This window comes from Peromyscus eremicus, chromosome 1, assembly GCF_949786415.1.
Source record: "Peromyscus eremicus chromosome 1, PerEre_H2_v1, whole genome shotgun sequence".
NCBI lineage: Eukaryota > Metazoa > Chordata > Mammalia > Rodentia > Cricetidae > Peromyscus > Peromyscus eremicus.
In genome coordinates, this window is record NC_081416.1 from 196,851,349 (window position 1) to 196,873,506 (window position 22,158).

Genomic DNA, 22,158 nt, shown 5'->3' on the forward strand with positions numbered 1-22,158 from the left:
GGAAGCTATTTCCTGCTGGCAAAGGATGGACAATCTCCTGTCTTTCACTCTCTGTGCCTTCCACAAGCTCCAAAGGGTCCCTTCCTATCTTGTAATACATTGACACCACTCATTCCTGTATGTAATATGAATATACATGCAAATGAAAATATCCAGATAGACAGACAGACAGATAGATAGGGATAGATAGATGATAGATAATAAACAGGTAGATAGATAGATAGACAGACAGACAGTTGATGGATAGGTAGGTAGATAGATACATATAGAGAGATAGATACATAGAGATAGATAGGTAGATATATGATAGAGAATGTAGTACATGTGTATGGCTGCCAGAGGAGTGGTTGGATATCCTTCCACATTTCTCTCTGCCTTATTTATTTTAACAAGATCTCTGGCTGAATCTGGAGGTTGTGTGTTTTTTTTTTAAGCTGATGGCCAATAACCCTCAGCAATATCTTGTAGGCAGTATGATCTTATCTCAGGTCCTAAAACTTGCAGCAAATGATCTTACCTGTTACCCCATCTATTCAGCCCATTTTAAGGGTTGAATCTTGTTCCTCTTCTTCTCTCCTTTCAGAGAAATGTTCCTTTTAAGATTTATTTCTATTATTTTAGATTACAGGTATTTGTGTTTCTATCTGTTTGTGGGTATGTTCATATATGTGTGCAAGAGCCAGTAGAGCCCAGAGGTATCAGATTCTTCCTGGAGCCAGAATTGCAGGCAGTGGTGAGGCACTCTGTGTGGGTGTTGCAAACAGAACCCAGGTTCTTTGAAAGAATAGCAAGATCTCTTAAATACTAACCCATCTCTCCAACCCCCAATGTTACCAATCTTAAAATCACAGGTGTGTAAGCCATTAATGACTTCCTAAAATCTTTTAAGTAACTAAAAGGTGATTTATTTTCTTAAAGAAATAGTTACTTTAAACCACAGCTTTTCTGTGACTAAATGGACAGTGTGAATATTGAGCATCATCGCACATGCAGTGTGACTGGCCCTTCCTTCTCTTTGCAGACTCTATTAGAATTCCTGTGTTTCAACAGAGAATTCTTTCAGTTAGTTTTACAAAAGTTTGGGACAATACATACCTTTCTGCACCAGTTTAAAGGATGTACAGAATACACAGTTACTATTATCCTCAGCATCTCATGATTAGAACTGTGAAGATTTTCTTGATTGAAAACCCAAAGGGGAAAGCTAACTGTTGTCTGGTGTGTTTTTGACTGTTCCTGATGCAGTCAGAAACTCAGGAGACATTTAGGACATGAGTCCAGGGTTCAAGTGAAAAGGTAATGGAGAGTCCTTTGACTTCCAGAATCACACAAAGAGCATCATGGGCTGGACAGGGCCAGACTCAAGCAAAGAACAGTGCAAAGGGAGCAGGGCAGGGGGGCATTCTGGGAACTTTTGCTTCTGAGTGCTTCCCTCTGTATGTGAATTCTCTGTGATTGCAGACACAGCTTCTCCAACTCGCTTGATTCCCAGGCTGAAAGGTACTTTTCTGGCTTTTTCAAATGAATTTATGGAGAATTCTTTTTGGAATTACAACAGAGAGATGACTAGCAGTCATTTTCTTGTTTGGACCTTGTATTGCTTTTCTTCCATATTGTTGAAGAAATTTCATATTGAGCTATCTGTCTACTGACAAAGTCTTCCTTTTCTGGATGTTCCGTTATCTCTTTACATCTTCCACTTTCTATTATTTTGGATGAACTGCTTATTATTCATTATAGACTGATGAAATGACTGAGCCCAAATATGGCGTGTATCACAAAATCTGACTCATTGGAGCTGTCTTGTTTGAACACTGTATTTCATACATTGCCTGATTTTCCAACACTGTTTAATAGCCAGACCGTATTTACCTGTGAACGAATGTATTTTGTCTTATCCCTTCTCCCTGTCTAATTTCATGCTAGTGTGTTGTGCAAACGTTGATAGTTTTGAACCCTAACATTTGTAGTACAATTTCTGACTGAAAGACCCCCGGAGGAGATCTTTCCTCAGGAGAGACCCCAAGTCCAAGGAACACACCGAAACCACGGATCAGATGCAAGCAGCAAGAGGGTTTATTCAGACACACAGGTACCTGGGGCGACAAAGTCTCTCGGAAGACTTTGCGCACCCTCCTTGTGTAAAGGGGACTTTTTGTAGGATCCCAGGGGCAGAGGCACGGTTACAGAAGCGAGAAGCATAGTTACAGGGTTCCCATTGGTTGATTCAAAGAAGGCCAGGGTGAACTTAGGGACATATTTTTAATTTTCTGAAATTTGATGTGTGTGGCTGACTTGGACTTGGGGGTGCTTTCCCAGCCCAACTGTTTATTCCCCAAGGCCAAGTGGCCAACCAGAGATATCTTATTTTGACTCAACAGTTTCTCTCCCAGGGTGGGTGATCAGGGTGAGTGTTTCCTTGGTCCCAGGCTTTTGCAGCTGGCTGATTACGGTTTATGCCAAGTGATTTATCTAAACGTACATTTTGCAGTTAGGCCAAGGACGCCTTGTTTTTCTGGTACTTGCCTCGCAGAATGGCGTTTCTTATGCTAAGTAAAAGCCTGCTATAAGTGGGGTCTTTCATGACTGTCTGTTTAACTGACTGTTAGATCTGTCTTGATAACATTTAATGTTGTTTCTTCACATTGCTGAGGCACTGAAATTTTAATATATGCAACAGAGTCATGCTAATAACTCTGCCTATGGAGGGATGGTTAATGTTTTCTAGTTGGGTGTTCTCAAATTACTTATAAACTTCATATTCTTTGTGTTTTGAAAATAAAATCAGAGACCCATAGGAAAAAAACCTTTTCTCTCTCTTTTAAATTAGGGAAATATGAACATAAATGGTTGTATTTTTAAAAATAAAACAATGCTAGTAATAATTTTCACCAGATTCAAATTTTCAGAATTTCTTACCATTTTTTTCTGGTTTCTCTCAGCCTGTGTGTTGACGTATATTTACCTTTTCACTCTTCTTCTCACCTGTTTCTGTGTCTCTGGGAATAGTGTGAAATTTCCACTTTTGTCTGTTAGAGATGCATTACAGGAAGCAATGAAGTCTAATGTTGACATTAATACACTCAATTCTTTCAGGATATTAGAAGTATATATTGGATATTAATGCAGAAAAAAAGAACATTAGTGGAACTGTGAAGACTATAAAGCATTAGAGGAATTATGAAAACTGTGAGTCCAATTTCCATCTTTTTTTTACTCCCACATTTGATAACCCACAATATGTTTGATCATGGCATTGTATCCTATTTATTGGGTAACTTGAGCTAAGACAGACTATTGGCCTGATGAGACAATAAAACAATTTGAGCTCCTAAAAATTAATACACATTTAAATGTCTTCTTCCTGGTTGTACTGATGTGATTAAATTTATTTACCTCAGGTGAAAAGAATATGGTTCCTGAGAACTTGCCAGTGGGGATTCTTTTCTTTTCTCAAACAGCTGTTGGAATTCTTGGCAATTGGTCAGTTCTTCTTCCTTATATCATGTCTGTATTCACTGGAAAAAGTCTGATGCCCAAAGACCAGATTTTAAGGCATCTGACTTTAGCCAATTCCTTGGTCATTATCTCAAGGGTAATTCCTCACATAATGGTACAGCTGGGCTTGCAATATCTCCTGGGTGACCTTTTATGTAAACTCACTCTTTACAGTAATCGAGTGGCCTGGGCCATTTCCCTGCACTGCACCTGCCTCTTGAGTATCTTCCAAGCAATCACAATCAGCCCCAGCAACTCCAGGTGGATGAAGCTTAAACACAGAGTCTCCAAATACATGGCTCGGTCCTGCTCACTCAGCTGGCTTGTGCATCTGCTTCTAAACAGCAAAACAGGTATAGATGTGATGGGACCTGATACTAGCAAAAACTTCACCAAGAAAATCAAGTTAGGGTACTGCTCAGCATTTGTTTTTGACAATACTGTAACTTTACTAAACCTGTCATTGCTTTGTTTCACTGATGGTCTCTGTTTGGGTCTCATGATCTGGGCCAGTGTCTTCATGGTGAGCATCCTCTGTAGGCACAAGAGTCAGTTACAGCACATCCACAGTGCACAACACACCCCCAGAGTCTCTCCTGAAGACAGAGCCACAAAAACCATCTTGACTCTTGTCTGTACCTTTGTCCTCTCCTATTCAATGTCCTTCATATTAGTTATCTATACTGTGGCATTTGACAATCCAAGTCTGTGGATAATCAACATATTTACATTCCTAGACACATGCTTCCCCACATTTTGCCCCTTCATCCTCATCCGTAATAACAAATCTGTTCCCAAGAATCATTTTCCCTGCTGTAGGAGAAGGTAATTTAACATGGTGATTTGTGTGTTATGATAAATTTAAATATTCTTTCATCTATTACTGATCATTAGACTCACACATGACCAGGTGTTGTTTAGCAAATTAATGGCTCTCTAAATTAAGCATTGCCAGTTGTTACTGCAGTCAAAATGCTGCCTAAGCAGTTCCATGACATGAAGATATCTCTTTGTTTTTGTTCTAAATGCTAAGAGATTGGGGATCATCATGTACTAGGAGGAGCTCCAGGAGTCCAATCGATGAAAGAGAGGAAGTGTGATATGAGCAAGAGATATCGAGACCATGATTTGGAAAAACACAGGAACAAAGTGCCAAACTAGCGGAAACTCATGAACTGTGAACCAATAGCTGAGGAGCCCCCATGGAACTGGGCTAGGCCCTCTGGATAAGTGAGACAGTTGATTAGCTTGAACTGTTTAGGAGGCTCCCAGGCAGTGGGACTGGGACCTGTCTTGGTGCATGAGCCAACTTTTTGGAACCCCCGGCCTATGCTGAGACACTTTGCTCAGCCTTGGTGCAGGGAGGAGGGGATTGGACCTGCCTCAACTGAATGTACCAGGCTGGGCTGATTCCCCAGGGGAGACCTTGCCTTGGAGGAGGTGGGAATCAGGGGTAGATTGCGGGAGAAGGCTGGAGGGTGGAAGAAGGGAGGACAGGGCAATCTTTGGCTGATATGTAAAATGATTAGAAAATCGCTTATATAAAATTTAAAAAAAAAAAAAGAATAGTATATGCTTAAAGATATCTAATCAGCTGTTGAGGTATGTGTTTCTCTTCAAGCACAGCCTGGACTCTGGTCCCACTGCTGCAACTGAATTATAGAAAAAAAGAGCAAAGAAAAATCCAGAATCTTTGGCACGTGAGAATAACTTGTTTATGTGATCAATTCCATTTTATTCATTCACATTTTGGCTTCACCGATGTTCTGCATCTGATCTTATGATGTGGGTTTGTGGCTCCACTTCCAGGTTCCTCTATGGGAAGAAATGACAAATGCTGTCTATTTGCTGTGCCCATTGTTTCCTCAGACTTCCCTGGGAAGACAGAGACTTTCCTAGTCATCCCAATTCTGCTGTGAGCCGTTGTTACCTCCTACTCAGTTGCTTGCACCCTGGCATTCTGTTTGACAGTCTGTGACAATCCAAGGCTGTGGAGGTTAACCTCTACATTTCTACAGGCATTCTCCATACGTTGTCCTACTGCATTCATCAGTGTTCCCAACTTAGTCTCCATACTCACTTTTCCCTGCCATGGGAAAAGATAATATTTTTCTCATCTCTCAATTTGTCACAAGTTGTTGACTTCTGTTCATGAATATATACATATGTTCTTTATTATTTGTGCAAGTCTAACATTAGGTAACATGATAGTTAATATTGATAGTCCACTTGATAGGATCTAGAATCACCAGCAAACAAAATCTCGATACATCTTTCAGGGAGTTTAAGCTGGGTTAATGGAGGTAGAGGACCCACTCTAATTCGGCACAGCCATTGATTCTTTGGTTAGATTCCTGGACTGAATAAACTGGGGAAAACAAGTTGAGAACTGGCATGCATCTCTCTTTGCTATCTGTCTAGAGATACCATGTGTTCAGCTGCGTCAACCTCCTGATACCATGATTCCTTCCCATGATGGACTGTGTACTCAAACTGCAAGCTGAAATAAAACATTTTCACCTTAAATTGTTTTTGTCTTTTTTTTTTAGTCAAAACATTTAGAAAATTAACTAAATAACTCAATAGCATTCTAAATTGTACTGATAAAATCTTATGAGTCATTGTGGTGGCTACAGCATATTTAAATGGAGTTAAATTCGGAGGGTTTTTTTTTTTTGTCTTTTCACATTGCTGTAAAATGGACATCTCAATGCCTGCTGGCAGAAGATAGCAAATACTGAAACTTTTGGAGGGTGTCAACTAAAGTTGATCCTCCAGGACTTACAACATTATGTAGAATGGGGTCTATATTTTTCCAACTTATCTGATTAGTACATTCTTAGAATTTCAGCTTTGTATATACAAGAGAAAAAAATACATACCCTAGAGAAGACAACAACTATTTTTTTCCTCTTCCTATGAAATAACAGGAATAAGAATTTAAACAAGGACCAAGTTCATTTAAATCAGTGCTAATAAATAAAAAATACATAATTTTATTCATTATAAAACTGGAAGTTTTCCTATCATGATTTTTAAGATTTATGTATTTCTAATCTAATATTATCTAATTCTGTTAAAGCACTTTTTCCTTCATCCACTTCTTTTTACTAATTTATATTTCGAGGGTGGGGGTATTGAAGCCTGTGTTTTTGTCTGAATAGTTGATTATATGAAAAATGAGATAGGTTATAAGAGATTATTCAGTTCCATGATTTCCAAGATAGTAGACATCTATATAAGGTGAATATCATTTAAAGATAATCTGTTGAAAACATGTGCTCTGTCTGTTATAGTGTTTTAGTACAATAATTCTACCACTCTGTAGGCTGAGACAGGAGGATGGTTATGAATCTGAGGTGAGTTCAAACAAGATAGAAAGTCTGAAGCTAGCCCACCCTACCTTATGAGACCCAAGAAATTCAAAACAAAACTTTAAAAAAACACTATCACCACTACCAGCACCACCACCAAAAACATTTGAAGACTGAGAACGAAAAGTTGTCTTAGTTTTTAAAAAAATGGGACTTAGTATGTCCATTGCTCTTATTTACCCCCCAGAAAGTGACAGAGAAAGCAGTCTGGTATAGACCTAGAAACTTGATCCCTACTGGGTAATCTTCACAGTGCCAGGGATATCTATTACATTGCTGGAGTTGAAAAGATATCATCAATTATATCCAGCTTTGCCACTGTGCACCATGACAATGAATAACTTTGAAAGACATGCTCACTGGTGTAATAGTGACACAAGCATCAGTCCTTCTCCACAAGCTGAAAACCATGCCTGGCACCATTATTGGACCAAGAATCCATGGCTAGACAGGTCATAGGCTCTAGGAGAGAACATATTGCTTCTAATCTTCTAAATGAACATAGTATTAGAGTGACTCCTAATGACTTGTCAGACCCATAGATTACTACATCTCTCAGTCCTCATCAGGTAAGTTCCTATTTGCAGCAGATAATGATTAACTTAGAAATGAATAAGGGTCTAGGTGCAGAGAATAAGAGACTGTATGACAATGCTTGTCCCTAAACAGGATGTCTCTATCACATCTCCTCCTCAAAAGACTCAAGAATCGTTGCAGAAAAGAACATGGAAGACTGTAAGACCTGGAGGTGGTTGATGATTACACAGAAACAATGTGTTCTGTGCACAGCAGGGCACTGCACATGTGAATTCACAGTGGTTGTGACAGCATGCTCAAGACCTGCACACGTCCAAGCCATACCAAATCCCATCATACACAATGGAATTGGCACTAAATTCTTCCCTAGCTGGGGGCTAATGGCAATTGTCAGCTCTTGAGATAAGAAAAGACACTGTTTTCTCTAACAGTGTAGTTCCTTGTAATCAGACTATACTCCAGTGGAAGATCATGCATGCAAGAATATTTGGGCAGCACCCATTGGTCTTGCTCGATATGTCTGTTTTTAAAACACAGAAAGTTAGTGGGTATGGGAGGGAGAGTGGCTTTGGGAAGAGTTGGGGGAGGGGTGAATATGTTAAAACAGCTTATACCCAACTCTCAGAGAACTATTACAAACTAAAAAAATATAGAGATCAATATGATTAAACCATGACTTTTTTTTGAGATGATCTGAGAAAAGAAAAATTTTGGTTTTATTGTGTTTCTTATTTTCACTGAAAACTTTATCTTAGACTTGTGGAGTGATTTCTTTTTTTTCCTCCTTTTTTTAAATTAAGAGATTTTCTACTCATTTTACATATCACCCACAGATTCCCCTGTCCTCCCTCCTCCCACCCCCCAAAATTTTCCCCCAATCCACCCTCCTATTCCCACTTGCTTCGAGGCAAGGTCTCCCCTGGGGAGTCAGCAGAGCCTGGTAATTCAGTTGAGTTAGGTCTAAGCCCCTCATCCTTGTCCCAAGGCTGCACAAAGTGTCTCACCATAGGCACTATGTTCCAAAAACCTGGCTCATGCACTAGGGACAGGTCCTGGTCCCACTGCCTGGGGCCCCCCTAAACAGTTGAATCTAAACAATTGTCTCACTTATCCAGAGGACCTAGTCCAGTTCCATGGGGGCTACTCAGCTATTGGTCCACAGTTCATGTGTTCCCACTAGTTTGGCTATTTGTCGCTGTACTTTTTCCAATCATGGTCTCCATATCTCTTGCTCACAGAATCCCTCCTCTTCCCTATCGACTGTACTCGTGGAGTTACATCTGGGACCTGGCCATGGATCTCTGCATCTGCTTCCATCAGTCACTGGATGAGGGTTCTTTGATGACAGTTAGGGTGTTCTGCCATCTGATCACCAGAGTAGGTCAGCTCAGGCACCCTCTCAACCATTTCCAGTAGTTTATAGTGGAGTCATTTTTTGTGGATTCCTGGGGACCTCTCTAGCACTCTGCTTCTTCCTATTCCCATGGTGTCTTCATTTATCATGGTATCTCTTTCATTGTTCTCCCACTCTGTTCCTGATCCAGCTATGACCTCCTGCTCCCCTAATATCTATTTTCCCAACTCTTGCCCTCCATTACCCCTCCTCACCCCCAATTTGCTCATGTAGATCTCATCCATTTGTCTATTGCTGGGTAATCAAGTGGCAGAAACCCTGGGAGTTTCACGGAAGGTCTCTTTGATGAGTGTTAGAGCCTCCTCTCAAGGTGAGTTCCTGGTGTAAGAGATGGCTAACTCAGGAAGACAGTCATTTTGAGAAGAAGTACTGAGAAGGTGTTGTAGTTTTTTTATATTCATGAGAATGTACTGCCCCCAACAAAACTGTTATCAGGGAGGATATCCAGTGCCCTAAATTAGCATGAATAAAGCAAAATAACCCCATTGCTGGTTTGATGGACACACTTGAATGTAATTTATTTACATAGTGACAGAGAGACTGGGGAATTAATCTTTGGGTACTTAAGGCTTTAGAGGAGATACCTGGGTCTTAGAGATGGCTCAGTCAGGGAGTCAGGGAGGTGCTTACAATGTAATCTTGAGGTCTGAGGTGGAACCTCAGCACACACTTAAAATATGGCTTGAGACAGTAGCATGTGACTCAAAACGTTTTGCTTCTGTGATTTTTAATTTTCTTTATTCTATATATCTTGCTTTTCTTCTTACTCCCTGGCTGGCTGTGTCACTGTGTGGCTGACCCCTGGAATCCTCTTCTCCATTTCCTTTTCTTGCTCCTCATTCTTCTCTTCTATGCAGCCTAGATTTCCCCTCCTATTTATTCTCTCTGCCTGGCAGCTATGCTTACCCCTCTCCTGCTAAGCTACCTTCTGTTCAGCTCCTTATTAGATTAAGTGAGTGTTTTAGACAGGCAAAGTAAAACAGCTTTACAGAGTTAAACAAATGCAACATAAAAGAGTGCTGTAGCAAAAATCTTAAATGGTCTTATTTAATAAAACAAACCTGGAGTCAATAATTGGGGTGAACACTGGAAGATCAGAGAGACAGAACAAGCCACAGCTAACCTCACCTCGCCAGTTCCTCAGCTGGTCCTGTTTCCTCAGACTGGAAGCCTCTTCGTCCTCATATCCGAATGGCTCTCAGCTGAACTGTGCTGCTCAAAACCTAAAAGATTAACCAGCCAAATGCTTCCAGTTCCTGGTCTTCACACCTTATATACCTTTCTGCTATCTGCCATCACTCCCTGGGATTAAAGCCTCACTTCTTGGGATTAAAGGTGTGTGTCATCATGCCTGCCTGTAACCTTGAACAGATGGATTTCTGTCCCTAGAACGCTAGGATTAAAGGTGTGTGCTACCACTGCCTATCCTTACTATCTAGTCCTCATATCTGAATGGCTCTAAGCTGAACTGATGCTCCAAAGCCTGAAAGCTTAACCAGCCAAATGCTGGTCCTAACGCCTTATATACCTTTCCGCTTTCTGCCACCACTCCCTGGGATTAAAAGCTTGCTTTCTGGGATTAAAGGTGTGAGTCACCATGCTTGGCTGTATCCTTGAACACATGGATTTCTGCCTCTGGAATGCTAAGATTAAAGGTGTGTACTACCTACCACTGCCTATTTTAAGCATCTAGTGGCTTTTCTGTTCTCTGATCCCAGATAATTTTATCAGGGTACACAATATTGTGGGGAACACAATACCACCACATTTCTTCTCTTTTTGTCTAAAATTAAAAAAGCTTATAACTAATACAAGAATAACTATCTAATAAGTATATACAATATATACAGTAAAAAACTCCATTATATATATTAACAATGTCTAGTCCAGTAACATTTGATAAACTCAGACAAAAAAAATTTCATTACTTATCCTATGTAAAACAAGTAGTTCATTTTTAAAAGTATTTTTATTTTCATAATAGATTCAGTAATCTACCTTTTGTCATTTTTATGTATCCCCCTTTTTCTTTTTAGAGTGCATTCAATTATCTACCCATTTATCTTATTACTTCTTTATCTGTTTTTCTCAGGGTAGATTCAGTGATCTACCTCATATCTATATTCTCTTCTATATTTTTCCTTTTTTTTAAACAAAACCTCTGAATCTAAACTCCATGATCAGCTTTTTTCCTGACCATTAACAATCAACAACTTGTAACCAACCATCATAAACAATGACATTATTCATAACTCATGAAACAACCAAAAACCTCCCATTCCACCGCTTGGGAATGTGGGCATTGTTTGCTTAAAATTACTTCCTGCTTTCTAGGTGTGAATGTATCTGTAGGGAATCCTGAAAAGAAAATTCTTGGGTTTATTGTCAAGTCCTGTATCATTTGTGCAGTCGCTGCTTAGTGGGAAAGGTCAGGGCTTGTCTCAAGTCCTTGTTCGAGTAGTCTGTCAGGCTGGATCATCTCAGCTAGCCATCTCAAAATTGTCCTGAGCAGTTTGTAGTCCAAAGCCGATCTTTCCTTGGTGTTAATCAGCTTAATGGCTTTACCATAGTCCATGTGGAATCATCATTGTGGGATCCTATCATTCTTTGAAGATTCCAAAGTCGCTGTTAGGTGTGGTCATGGTTCCCTTTAGAATTTTTTTTTTGTCCCTCCTCTGTGGTTTGGAGCAAACACAGTCTCATAAATGTCTGTTTCCAGAAACCATGAACGTTCTTCCCTAGAAGAGAAAATCTTCACAGTAGTAGTCTTGCCAAACTTTACCTAACTGACCTTTTTCGATGTTTTCTTGTAACAAGATGGTCCTGGCAATTCTCTGAACAAGCATCAGTAAACCCTTCATGCCAGGTAGAGGTATCAACGTCATCACCATTAAGATGAGAAGGAGCCAGCAACTCGGAGCAGCAGCCACTGCCTCCATGGTCCCACCACTGTTTGTGGCTTGGCCCCAGCCAAAGCTTCTCCTAGGTTGGCCTCAAACTCAGGATCCTCCTCCCTCTGCCTTCTTCAGTAAATCTTACTGGCATGTGCCACCACAACCGGCAGAGTGTAGTTCGGGTCTGAGCTGGGGCCCACAAGACCACAGACAAGCAGCTTTTTCCTGAATTTGTAGCACAAACGTTGGCCGCCAGATGTAGCAGGAATCTTAAAAGTTCTTGCCAGTTCCTTTGCTGATCCTGTTTCCTAAGACTGGAAGCCTCGGAGTCCTCATATCTGAATGGTTCTCAGTTGAACTGTGCTTCTCCAAAACCTGAAAGCTTAACCAGCCAAATGCTTCTAGTTTCTGGTCCTCACACCTTAAATACCTTTCTGCTTTCTGCCATTATTCCCTGGGATTAAAGGCTCACTTTCTGGGAATAAAGACATGTGTCACCATGCTTGGCTGTATCCTTGAACACAAGGATTTCTGTCTCTGGAATGCTAGGATTAAAGGTGTGTGCTACCACTGCCTATCCTAAGTATCTATTGGTTTTTCTGTTCTCTGACCCCAGATATGTTTATTAGGGTACACAATATTTGGGGGAACACAATACCACCATAGTCTTCTCTCAGAGATCAGGCCTCTCAATATCAGTTTCATGAACTGAGCTATTAGTTTCTGGGAGGGCCATGAAAAAAGACAGTTAATCACTGATGCCCCTGACAGCAGGACCAGGAGATAGGACACACCAAGTCTGTGCCACTGAGCCAGCCCCTACAGTCAGCACTTGCTAGGCCAGCCAGTCTCCACAGAAGCACAGGAACAAAACATGGGACTGGTCCATGTCTGCCCAGAAATGGGTAACTGTAACCCCAAACTAACCCTAGCGAATTAAAGTTACTAGCATAACTGTCACTCACATAAACCAATCCCAAGTCTGTTCCTATGTAGTCTGAAGACCAGAAGAACCCCTTGCTTTACCCCTACGGAAACCCTGCCCCATTGCTACTCTGGGTCTCTCCTGCTCTGCTGCATCAGATAGAGAGGCCAGGGTTTACCCAACAACAGTAAAAAGATTTTGCTTTTTTTATTATTTTTTTTTTTTTATCAGATTTGGTCTCTTGGTGGTCTTTGGGGATTCTGGGTACAACACTACATTCAGCAACTTCATATTCTTAACACAGGCTCTTTGCATGTTCTGCATCCCTTGAGAAACTGCTGACTCACAGAGATGTTTTCTCCTGAAGTCCTCCTAATTGCTTCACTGGATTTGCTCTTTTGATTTGTACACATTTGAACTGATACCTAATTGGTGGAGAGTCATTTAAAATTTCCTCATTTCTTTATGTACATGATATTATGGATTGAGAATTGATTTGAAATCCACTTCTGTAGTAGGAAAGGGGACCAGGGTATAAGAAAGCAATAAATCGGGGCCAGAGTGTCATCTCAATACAGGACAGACTCAGCGGTTCAGCTCAGCAATTGCTACTGTGGCATCCCACAGTATGCAGGTGAGAATTAATTTAATATGTACATATAGATAAAGATAAACTTGAGATTTTCCAGGGTAGAGTGAATTGACTATATTGCTGTGACTAGAATTGAGTTTAAAAATATTTTAACAGGAACTGTGGTATTTACTACTAGATGTAGAATGAACTGTATTCAACCCTTCTGGTGAAAATCTAATTATTTCCACCAGATCCCAAAAGTAATCTTTAATACCTTGCACCTTAAAGTACAATCTTCTAATCTTCTCTTCATTTCTCCTTTCTTTCCTTTTGTATTTATTTAATCCTTCATTCTTCCTTCCATTTTCAATGTAGTTTTGATAAGAGTTGTTAAATTTCCATCAGTAACCAAGGAGCTATTTGTGAGTGATTGTTGCCAGGAGAGGTCAAATCAATTGTCTTCAATCTAGTGGACCCTTGGCACTGGAATGGGACAGAGGGCAGGAGGCAACCAGGAGATTCTGGGACACAACATAGAAAAACCAGAGGCTGAAGCAGCTTCATTTCTGTTGGGAGAGAGTGGCATGTATTTCTGTTTGGAAAACATGAAATTGATAGACATGAGATGAAGACTGTGATCTGTGGAGGAATTAAAATTGGGTGTCCCAAAAGAGCAAAGTGATTTTTGGTCTCTCTTCATTTTTCATTTGATTACTTTTTTTTTCTTTCTTTTGTTTACTTTTCTATATTTGATTTTCTTGTTGCAATATATTTACTTTCAGTGCATTCTTCTTCTAAATTCACAAAGTCATTGTGAATGGCCGTGCACTACAATTCTATGGCTTCTACTCCTCGGATCTGGGGTTGAAGATTGCTTCCCTCCTTCAGGCATCCTTTTTGTTTGTTTTTCTCTTTAATTCTGGTTTACAAGACTTTCTATCTCTGCAGGATAGAAATATTAGTCACTGAGCTTTAAGTATTCTTTGTGATGATAGCATTTGGGGTTCTGTCTATTTGTTGGGATTCAGCACATTTTGATATAAGACCACAGTCTTTGGGCATAAGACCTCAACATGTGGATATCAGGGGAAACAATTCAACCTAACAATCAGCATGCTTGGAGAAATTCATTCATAATGACACAAGCTTTTAATCCCTGCACTTTAATCCCAGAGCAAGCATTTGTGAGTTTGAAATTAAACTGGACTACATAATAGTTACAGTACAGCCAGGGATACATAGTGAGACACTGTTTTATAAAACAGAACAGTGGTCTCTTTTTCTTGGCACCTATTAGGCGGTCGGCTGTGTCAAGATGAAGCTGAATATCCCCTTCCCTGCCACCAGCTGTCAGAAACTCATCGAAGTGGATGATGAGCGCAAGCTTCGTACATTCTGCGAGAAGCGCATGGCCACAGAAGTGGGTGAAGAGTGGAAGGGCTTCGTGGTCCGAATCAGTGGCGGGAATGACAAACAAGGTTTTCCCATGAAGCAAGGCGTGTTGACCCACGGCAGAGTGTGCCTGCTGTTGAGTAAGGGGCATTCTTGTTATAGACCAAGGAGAACTGGAGAAAGGAAGCGCAAATCTGTTTGAGGATATATCGTGGGTGCCAGTCTCAGTGTTCTCAACCTGGTTATTGTAAAAAAAGGAGAAAAGGATATTCCTGGACTGACAGATACTACTGTGCCCGGTCGGTTGGGACTCAAAAGAGCTAGCAGAATCCGAAAGCTTTTTAATCTCTTTAAAGAAGATGCTCTCCGCCAATACGTGGTCAGAAAGCCATTAAACAAAGAAGGTAAGAAGCCCAGGACCAAAGCACCCAAGATTCAGCGTCTTGTTACTCCACGTGTCCTGCAACACAAACACCGTCGTATTGCCCTAAAGAAACAACGAACTGAGAAAAACAAGAAGGAGGCTGCAGAATATGCTAAACTTTTGGCCAAGAGAAAGAAGGAAGCCAAAGAAAAGCGCCAGGAACAGATCGCCAAGAGCCGTAGGCTGTCCTCTCTGAGAGCTTCTACTTCTAAGTTTGAGTCCAGTCAAAAATAAGTCTTTAAGGGTAACAAATAAATGATCACACCTTTAAAAAAAAAAACTAAAACAAAAAAACAAAAAAAAAAAAGAAAAAAAAACCATCAGAACAGCAGCAACAACAAGACAGTAAAGAACAGACAGAAAACCAAAATGGATTCTTGAAGTAGTGAGACAGCTCTGGGCCCCCAGCACTGAGGACTTTGAAGCCATAGAATTGTAGTTGAAGATCATTGTCTACAACCTAATGAGTTTGTGAGTAGACCTGGCTAACAAGGCAGCCATTTGCAAAAACAAGCAAACACCAAAAAATTAGAAAAGCAAAGAAAAAAAGACAGGAAAATGTAGACAAATTTCTAAACAGTCTTAATAAATAAGAAACACAGAGCCAAATACTGGGGTAATAACCAAAGAGATCAGAGAATTAGTGAAGAACCACTGACTACCCTTTAACTTACCATCAAGTTGTAGTTTCCTACACCAGAGAGCTTCATCCTCCCTAACCTGCACTTTTATTACTTTCCTGTTCCGCCTTCTCATTGACTCTAAGACCAGCCACATATCTTCCTAGAAACTGCCTGTCTATACAGACATCCAGGTCTCTATGGTTGGTACTGGGATTAAAGGCTTGTGTCACCAGGCTTGACTGTGTCCTTGACCACACAGAGACTCTGCCTGCCATGTCATCGGATTAAAGGCTTGGTCTACTACTGCCTGATTTCTGTTCCAGGCTCCCTATGACCTCTGATCTCCATGAAAACTTTATCTATTAACATACAAATAAAATCACTTTTCAGCACAATTAAAATATCACCATAGGAAAATATTCATTTTGTATATACATTTTAATTCCACCCTAAACTACAATCCTCCTCACATATCTATGGTACATCATGTAAAACAAGTCAAACATCTCCACTTTGTCCCTAGAGATAAGCCCAGGAAAGGCTGGCTTTTCTATGTTGTGCTTCAGATACCTTCTAGACTCTTCTCTCTGTGTGTCTCATTCTACTGCCAAGGCTTTACCTTGTTTACTACACCATTTGAATTCCAAACCCTCTGGATATCAGAAATTTTTAACCAGTTTGGAATGAGCTGTATGTCAGAAGTCATAGTAGGTGAATGACAATCTTTATAATTCCTTTCAGCGTGTTACTGTCCCCTTTCACTGCACTGACATACTATGCTTGCTTTGGATGTGTTCTCCTTCCATGGCATAATCCAGGATTGCATAGAGATGCAGAGCTGGGGGTTGAGGGAGGATTCCATGTATAATTCAATCAGAGGGGCAAGTATCTTTCCCATTTGGTTAGCTTGTTTTTTCTGCTCTAGTGAGGCTTTTCACTGGTCTTCCTACACCACCAGGCTGTTGTGGGACTGGAGACCCTTCAGTCCACTTACTGAATGCTAGGATGAAAGTGTTGACTGCCACACCAACAAGCAGGAGGTGTGGTCCAATCTTATTATCAAATGATTGGCATCTCAGATTGAATCACTGAAGCCAGGCACTATAAAAGGAAGTCAACTTGAACAGAACCTCAGATGAAGAAGAGCAGTGACCTGGAGACACACCAGCTCCTAGTGCCAGCTGGAATCACTGGAGAAATTCGCTGTAGACTCAAGTAACTGTAGAATAGGAACCTTTGACTTCTTTGTTGCTTGAGTATGTGTGATTTGTGAATATTTGTGGGGTTTGGGAGATGCTGCTTAACAATTTTTGGAGATCTCAAAGATGTAGTGTGGTCCTTTGGACCTTTCTGATTAAGGGTTTAACCATTAAAATTCTGAAGGATAGCAATATGCTTTTTTTATAGACTTGACTTGTCTGTCCTGTGAGTTAAAGGTTGTTGGTCATTCAGTTTCAAAGTTTTTCTTATGAAAGTTTAGCTTTGTGGCTCTTTAGAATGGGAGACAAGGGTGAATCTTAATATTTGAGGTTCAGCAACTACAACTTCACCTTTTATAGCGAAGGAACAGACAGCCCTGTGCTACTGAACACCTTGCTGTTCTCTTCCTTGAGGTCAACCTATCCTCAACTCAGGTTGTTTCTCTCTGATGAGTCATGGACTGTTACACTCACATCTCTTTGTTCTGGTCTCTAGAATAAATTGTGTAGGACTCTGTTGAAGTATTTAGTGTCAAGAAATAATGGAACTGTGGTTATTGGAATGTATCTGGGACCCATAAACTCATAGGTCGTGGCACTATGAATAGGTGTGGCCTTGTTGTAGAAGATTGAATGAAACATGCCTTTAATCCAGACCTTGATGTGGAGGGCACACCTTTAGTGTGGACCACACCAACTGGAGTAATTGAGTCACTATTGGGGTGGGATTTGAGGTCTTTTTCTCAAGCTTCAATCAATGTGTAAGAGTATATCTGTTGATGTACTGTGTATCAGTCTCAGCTCTAGCACCACCTCTGACTTTCTGAGGCCATGCTCCCCAAAATGAGGGACTGAACCTCTGAAATGTAAGTGAGCCACCAAAATGAAATATTTCCTTAATTAGAGTTGCTGTGGTTATGGTGTCTTTCACAGCAATAGTAAATCATCAATAAGATAGAAACCATCTGTGATAAGACTCTTAGTTGTTGTTATTTAATTATGTCAAGTTTAATTTATAGCTTTAACATATTCACAACTTTCTTAAATAGATCATCAAGTCACAAGAGAGATACTTGACTGAGAAAGTTGAATTTTTTGAGGAGTCTCAACAGAATGGCTTCACAGCACAACAACTCTTTTAAACCCCAGTCACCAGAAAGTGGCCTTGTATTAGACAACAGGAACTTCCTTCCAAGCCAGGATACTTCTCTACAGTGGGAAAAAGATATCTGTAACTTCTCAACTGCTCATCTCAACTTTCCCACAAATGACAATGGTTCCTGTGCAAAGCAGGAACTGCAAGCAATGTGGAAGTGGTTTACCTCCTGGTTGAAGCCAGAAAAGAGTAGCAAGGAGCAGATGATTTCTCAGCTGGTCTTGGCTGAGTTTCTCAAAACTGGGCACTACAAGGACAAGTCTGTCTTGAAAGAGAAGTGGCAATCAAATGGCAGAAACCTGGGGAGATTCATGGAGGATCTGACTGATGAGTGCTTGAAGCCTCCCATCATGGTGAGTACCTTGGTTGAGAGATGGTTAAGTTATCAATCAAGACAGTTATTTATATTTGGGGAAAAGTAAGAAGATGTAGTTATTTTATATGTGAGTCTGTCCCACTCCAACAATTATTTACAATGGAGATTATTTACTACTGTAAATGTGATATAAATTTAATGGGATTATAAGTTTAAGAAGCTCATGGCTCTTTTGACTGATACAATTATATTTAGATTCTTTACATGGTGATAGGGAGACTGGGAGATGATATTTGAGCAAAGCTTGTAAGGGTTTAGAATAGAGACCCTGGCTGGGATTGGAAGATGGCTCATTTAGGTAGGTGATTTTATATTGTAATTATGAGTATTCAGTTGGAATTGCAGCACACACTTAAATTTCTGGCTCTCAGACCTAGTCTGTTATTCCAGGACCTGGGCTGTGGAAACTGGGAATCTAATTGGCTTAATGGTTTTCTAAATTGTCTACTACAGGCTATTAAGTTCCTATTTAAAAAACTCAATGTGCAGGAATGTAGAATATGATTTCTGATGCTGAAATGTGGCTATTAAATGAGCATTCAACACAAACACACCCCTAAGAAAAGTCCTGAGGAATAATAAAGGGCTGCAATTCAAAGTTTTAGAACTGAAATTCTTAATTTGGATGAAACTACATTGAAACTTCTTTAAATGTCTAGGTTTGCATAATTCTCAGTTACTCTCAGAAATGGTCAAGGTGGTGACATTTTTCAATCATTCCATACATCCATTTCTAAATGTCATGTTTGAAATAACTTCTTATTGCATTAAACTTTTACATTTGGATATTAGTTGGCTTGTTTCGTTGCTTCTTTAGTTTTTTTTCCCATTTGGGACTGACTTTTGTTCACCTGGCTTGAGTAAGATTCAGAGGAATTATATTTTCCCAGCACTTCAAGTACTGGATTAAAGCTGTCCACCATCACACCCCGATTTTTATTTCAGGTTTTTACTCTAAGCACAAGTTGTCATTTCAGTTTATTTTATCCCACATTTCACTCCTTTGATTTTGTTTTAAACTGATCATTTCATAATTGAAACTGAATTCCAAATAAAATGCTGTCACGTTCCTAACAGCAGAGACAGCATGTTTAGGTGGAGACAATATATGTGTTAGAAGGGTTTCAGTCAGATGTAAGTTGTATTAAGGACTTAATAATAGAAAACAACACCCCTTAGAAATAGAGCTATGATACTAGGAACATCATCAACCAAAGGTTTTTATCTAGAGTTAGTAGTTAAATTTAGCAACCAAAAATATAGGTATTGGAAATACAACCCACTCCCACAGCAAAGTGAAGTGACAGTGGAAGAGATAGGGACCACTGACAGACTAATGGCCGGAAGTGGGGGATGGGAAATCCTCAGCTATCTGGGAATAAAAATGTCAGAGTCATGCACATGAAAGCAGAAAGTTACAATTGCCAATATGACACCAGGACACCAAAAGAACATCAATTACACAGTTACTGTAGACATCCTAAGAATTTCAGAAAAAAAACTAACTATTACTAATCAAAGGCTGAATAAGGAGCTTCTAGCATAGCAGCCATCTTTCAGACAAAGACTACAGAAATGTTAAGGGTTCTGGGCACTGATTAATAACTATAGATCCTGGGTGCAAGAGAAGGAGGAAAAATAAGGAGCTACAAATTAAGGAGATACAGAGAAACACTAGCCATACAACTCTTTGTTAAACAGAAAAAAATTATTAGAACAGATAACACCCATCAATTAACAGAAGAGGCCCTAGAGGTGCAAGACCCACAGGCAAGTCTATGTCAGAATTTTTACAGGCTCCTTTGGGTCTTCTCGATCTCCAGACTACCTCCCTCCTTGATATGTCCTACCTAGCCTTGGTGTCTTCTCAGTAAACCAGCTATTTCATTATAGTTGCCCTAGATTGGGTGGAATGGGGACAGTCCTTGGAAAAAAAGTGAGTAGCCTTTTTTGATGGAGTAAGTCTCTATTTTCTGAATTGGAACAAGAATACCTTTTCTTATTCAATGCATTGACCAGGTGAAGAAAATGTTGTGTCTAGACATTGCAGAACCCTAACCTTACCTTTTCCCTTGGTACAGTGACTCAACACTTGCAAATATATTGTGAATTAGGACTTTAGAAAACATAACTTGTGAATGATAGAATAACACCATAAGAGATGAGAGATAGACAAATGACCTAACTAATAGTTCAGTGATCCCATGCAATCAGTTAGAGGACAGGTTTTCACTCATCCACAAATCCACAGATTCATTGGCAATGGTCCTCTGGCTTTGTTTATAGGTTCACACCTCCATGCAGGGGCAGGAAGCCCTCTTTTCTAAGAACATGTCTTTAGAAGAAACCATCAACCTTCTGAAAGAGCAGCAATCAGCAAGAAGTTCAGTACAAGAGAGTGCAAGGACACCCTTGTCAACCCCCCAAGACATGTTATTGACAACAGGTAAGTGTCAGGAAGCTGCACAGAGGAAGGGTGTTGTGTCGGGATCTTTTCTTGGGCACAGTTTCATAGACTGTCTTATTTCCACAGGACATGAAGACTGGGAAGATAGCCAAAACAATGGCTGGAGCAATAGTGATGTAAATGATGGGGATAGACGTCCTGGAAATGAGATGGACTTCCTTTCCCTTATCCAACAAGTTCAGTTTAATGAACCTAAAGACAGAAGTGTTTCTGATAGAAATCCTCTGGATTTAAGCAGAACAAGTCAAGTCACATCTAGGTACCAGGAAGAATTTCATAGAGGAACTTCTTCTGAAGATGTCCCTATGGAGGTACAACCAGAGATTACTTCCAGCCCAGAGCAGACAGAAGACTGCCAGAATCCTGATGCAAGCTCCACACATGGGGGTTGTCAAAAGAGACCCCTCAGAGACTCAAAGACATACAAATGTGAGGAATGTCCCAGAACCTTTCAATATCCCAGTAGACTTGCCGCCCACCAGAGAATACACAAGAAGCAAAAGTCATTTGTCTGTAAAACATGTCATAAGGGCTTCTATACTCGCTCAGACCTGAGAGTACATAAGGTCATACACCAGGAAAATAAACCTTTCGAATTTAGTACTTGTGGAAAGTCTTTCAGCAATCAAACCAATTTGAAAGCTCATGAGAGGATTCACACAGGAGAGAAGCCCTACACCTGCTCCCTGTGTAACTGTAGCTTCCGCCAGTCATCCACATACCACCGTCACCAGTGGAATTGCCACAAAGCAGACTGAACTGAGTACCTTCCTCACCAGATAATAGCAGGGCTCCAGCTTACTGTTTCATCTGTAGATGAAGAAGCATGTAGCTTCTAAACAGCAAGTATCCTTTGAAGACATGATTTGTAACTTCTGGATTGTTCCATCTGTCTATGTGGATAAAGAAGATGAGTCTGTTTTATGTTAAGTAATATTTTTCTAAAGCCTTATATAGCTTATAATTTCTGCCTGATATATATTAAATAAATGAATGGAAATGTAATACAATTGCCTCTCATGTATATTTTGTGTGGCCTGTGCTTGTGATTTTGTGAGTTTTTGTTTGCTTTTTTTTTTTTTTTGGCCTTAGTTCCACAGCACCAGCGGACAATAGAGGACTGTGTTGTCAGTTCTTCATTTTTGCCTTGTTTGAGACAGTGTCTTTCTTGTTAGGAGCTTTGTACATAAGTATGTTTGGTACTACAGATTCCAAACATTCTCTGCTCTGCAGCCCTTATCTCTACAGGTTCATGTCAGTGCCCTGCCATTCCCTCTGACTTTGGTACCCCATTAAAGTTTCAAT

General features: G+C 40.2%; 2 pseudogenes; both read left to right on the forward strand.

Annotated features, from left to right (window-relative positions):
- The first annotated feature begins 3,376 nt into the window (after positions 1-3,376).
- On the forward strand, positions 3,377-4,327 carry LOC131902757 (vomeronasal type-1 receptor 2-like; annotated as a pseudogene).
- Positions 4,328-14,531: 10,204 nt separating this feature from the next.
- LOC131902758 (small ribosomal subunit protein eS6-like) lies at positions 14,532-15,266 on the forward strand (annotated as a pseudogene).
- The last annotated feature ends 6,892 nt before the right edge of the window (positions 15,267-22,158 follow it).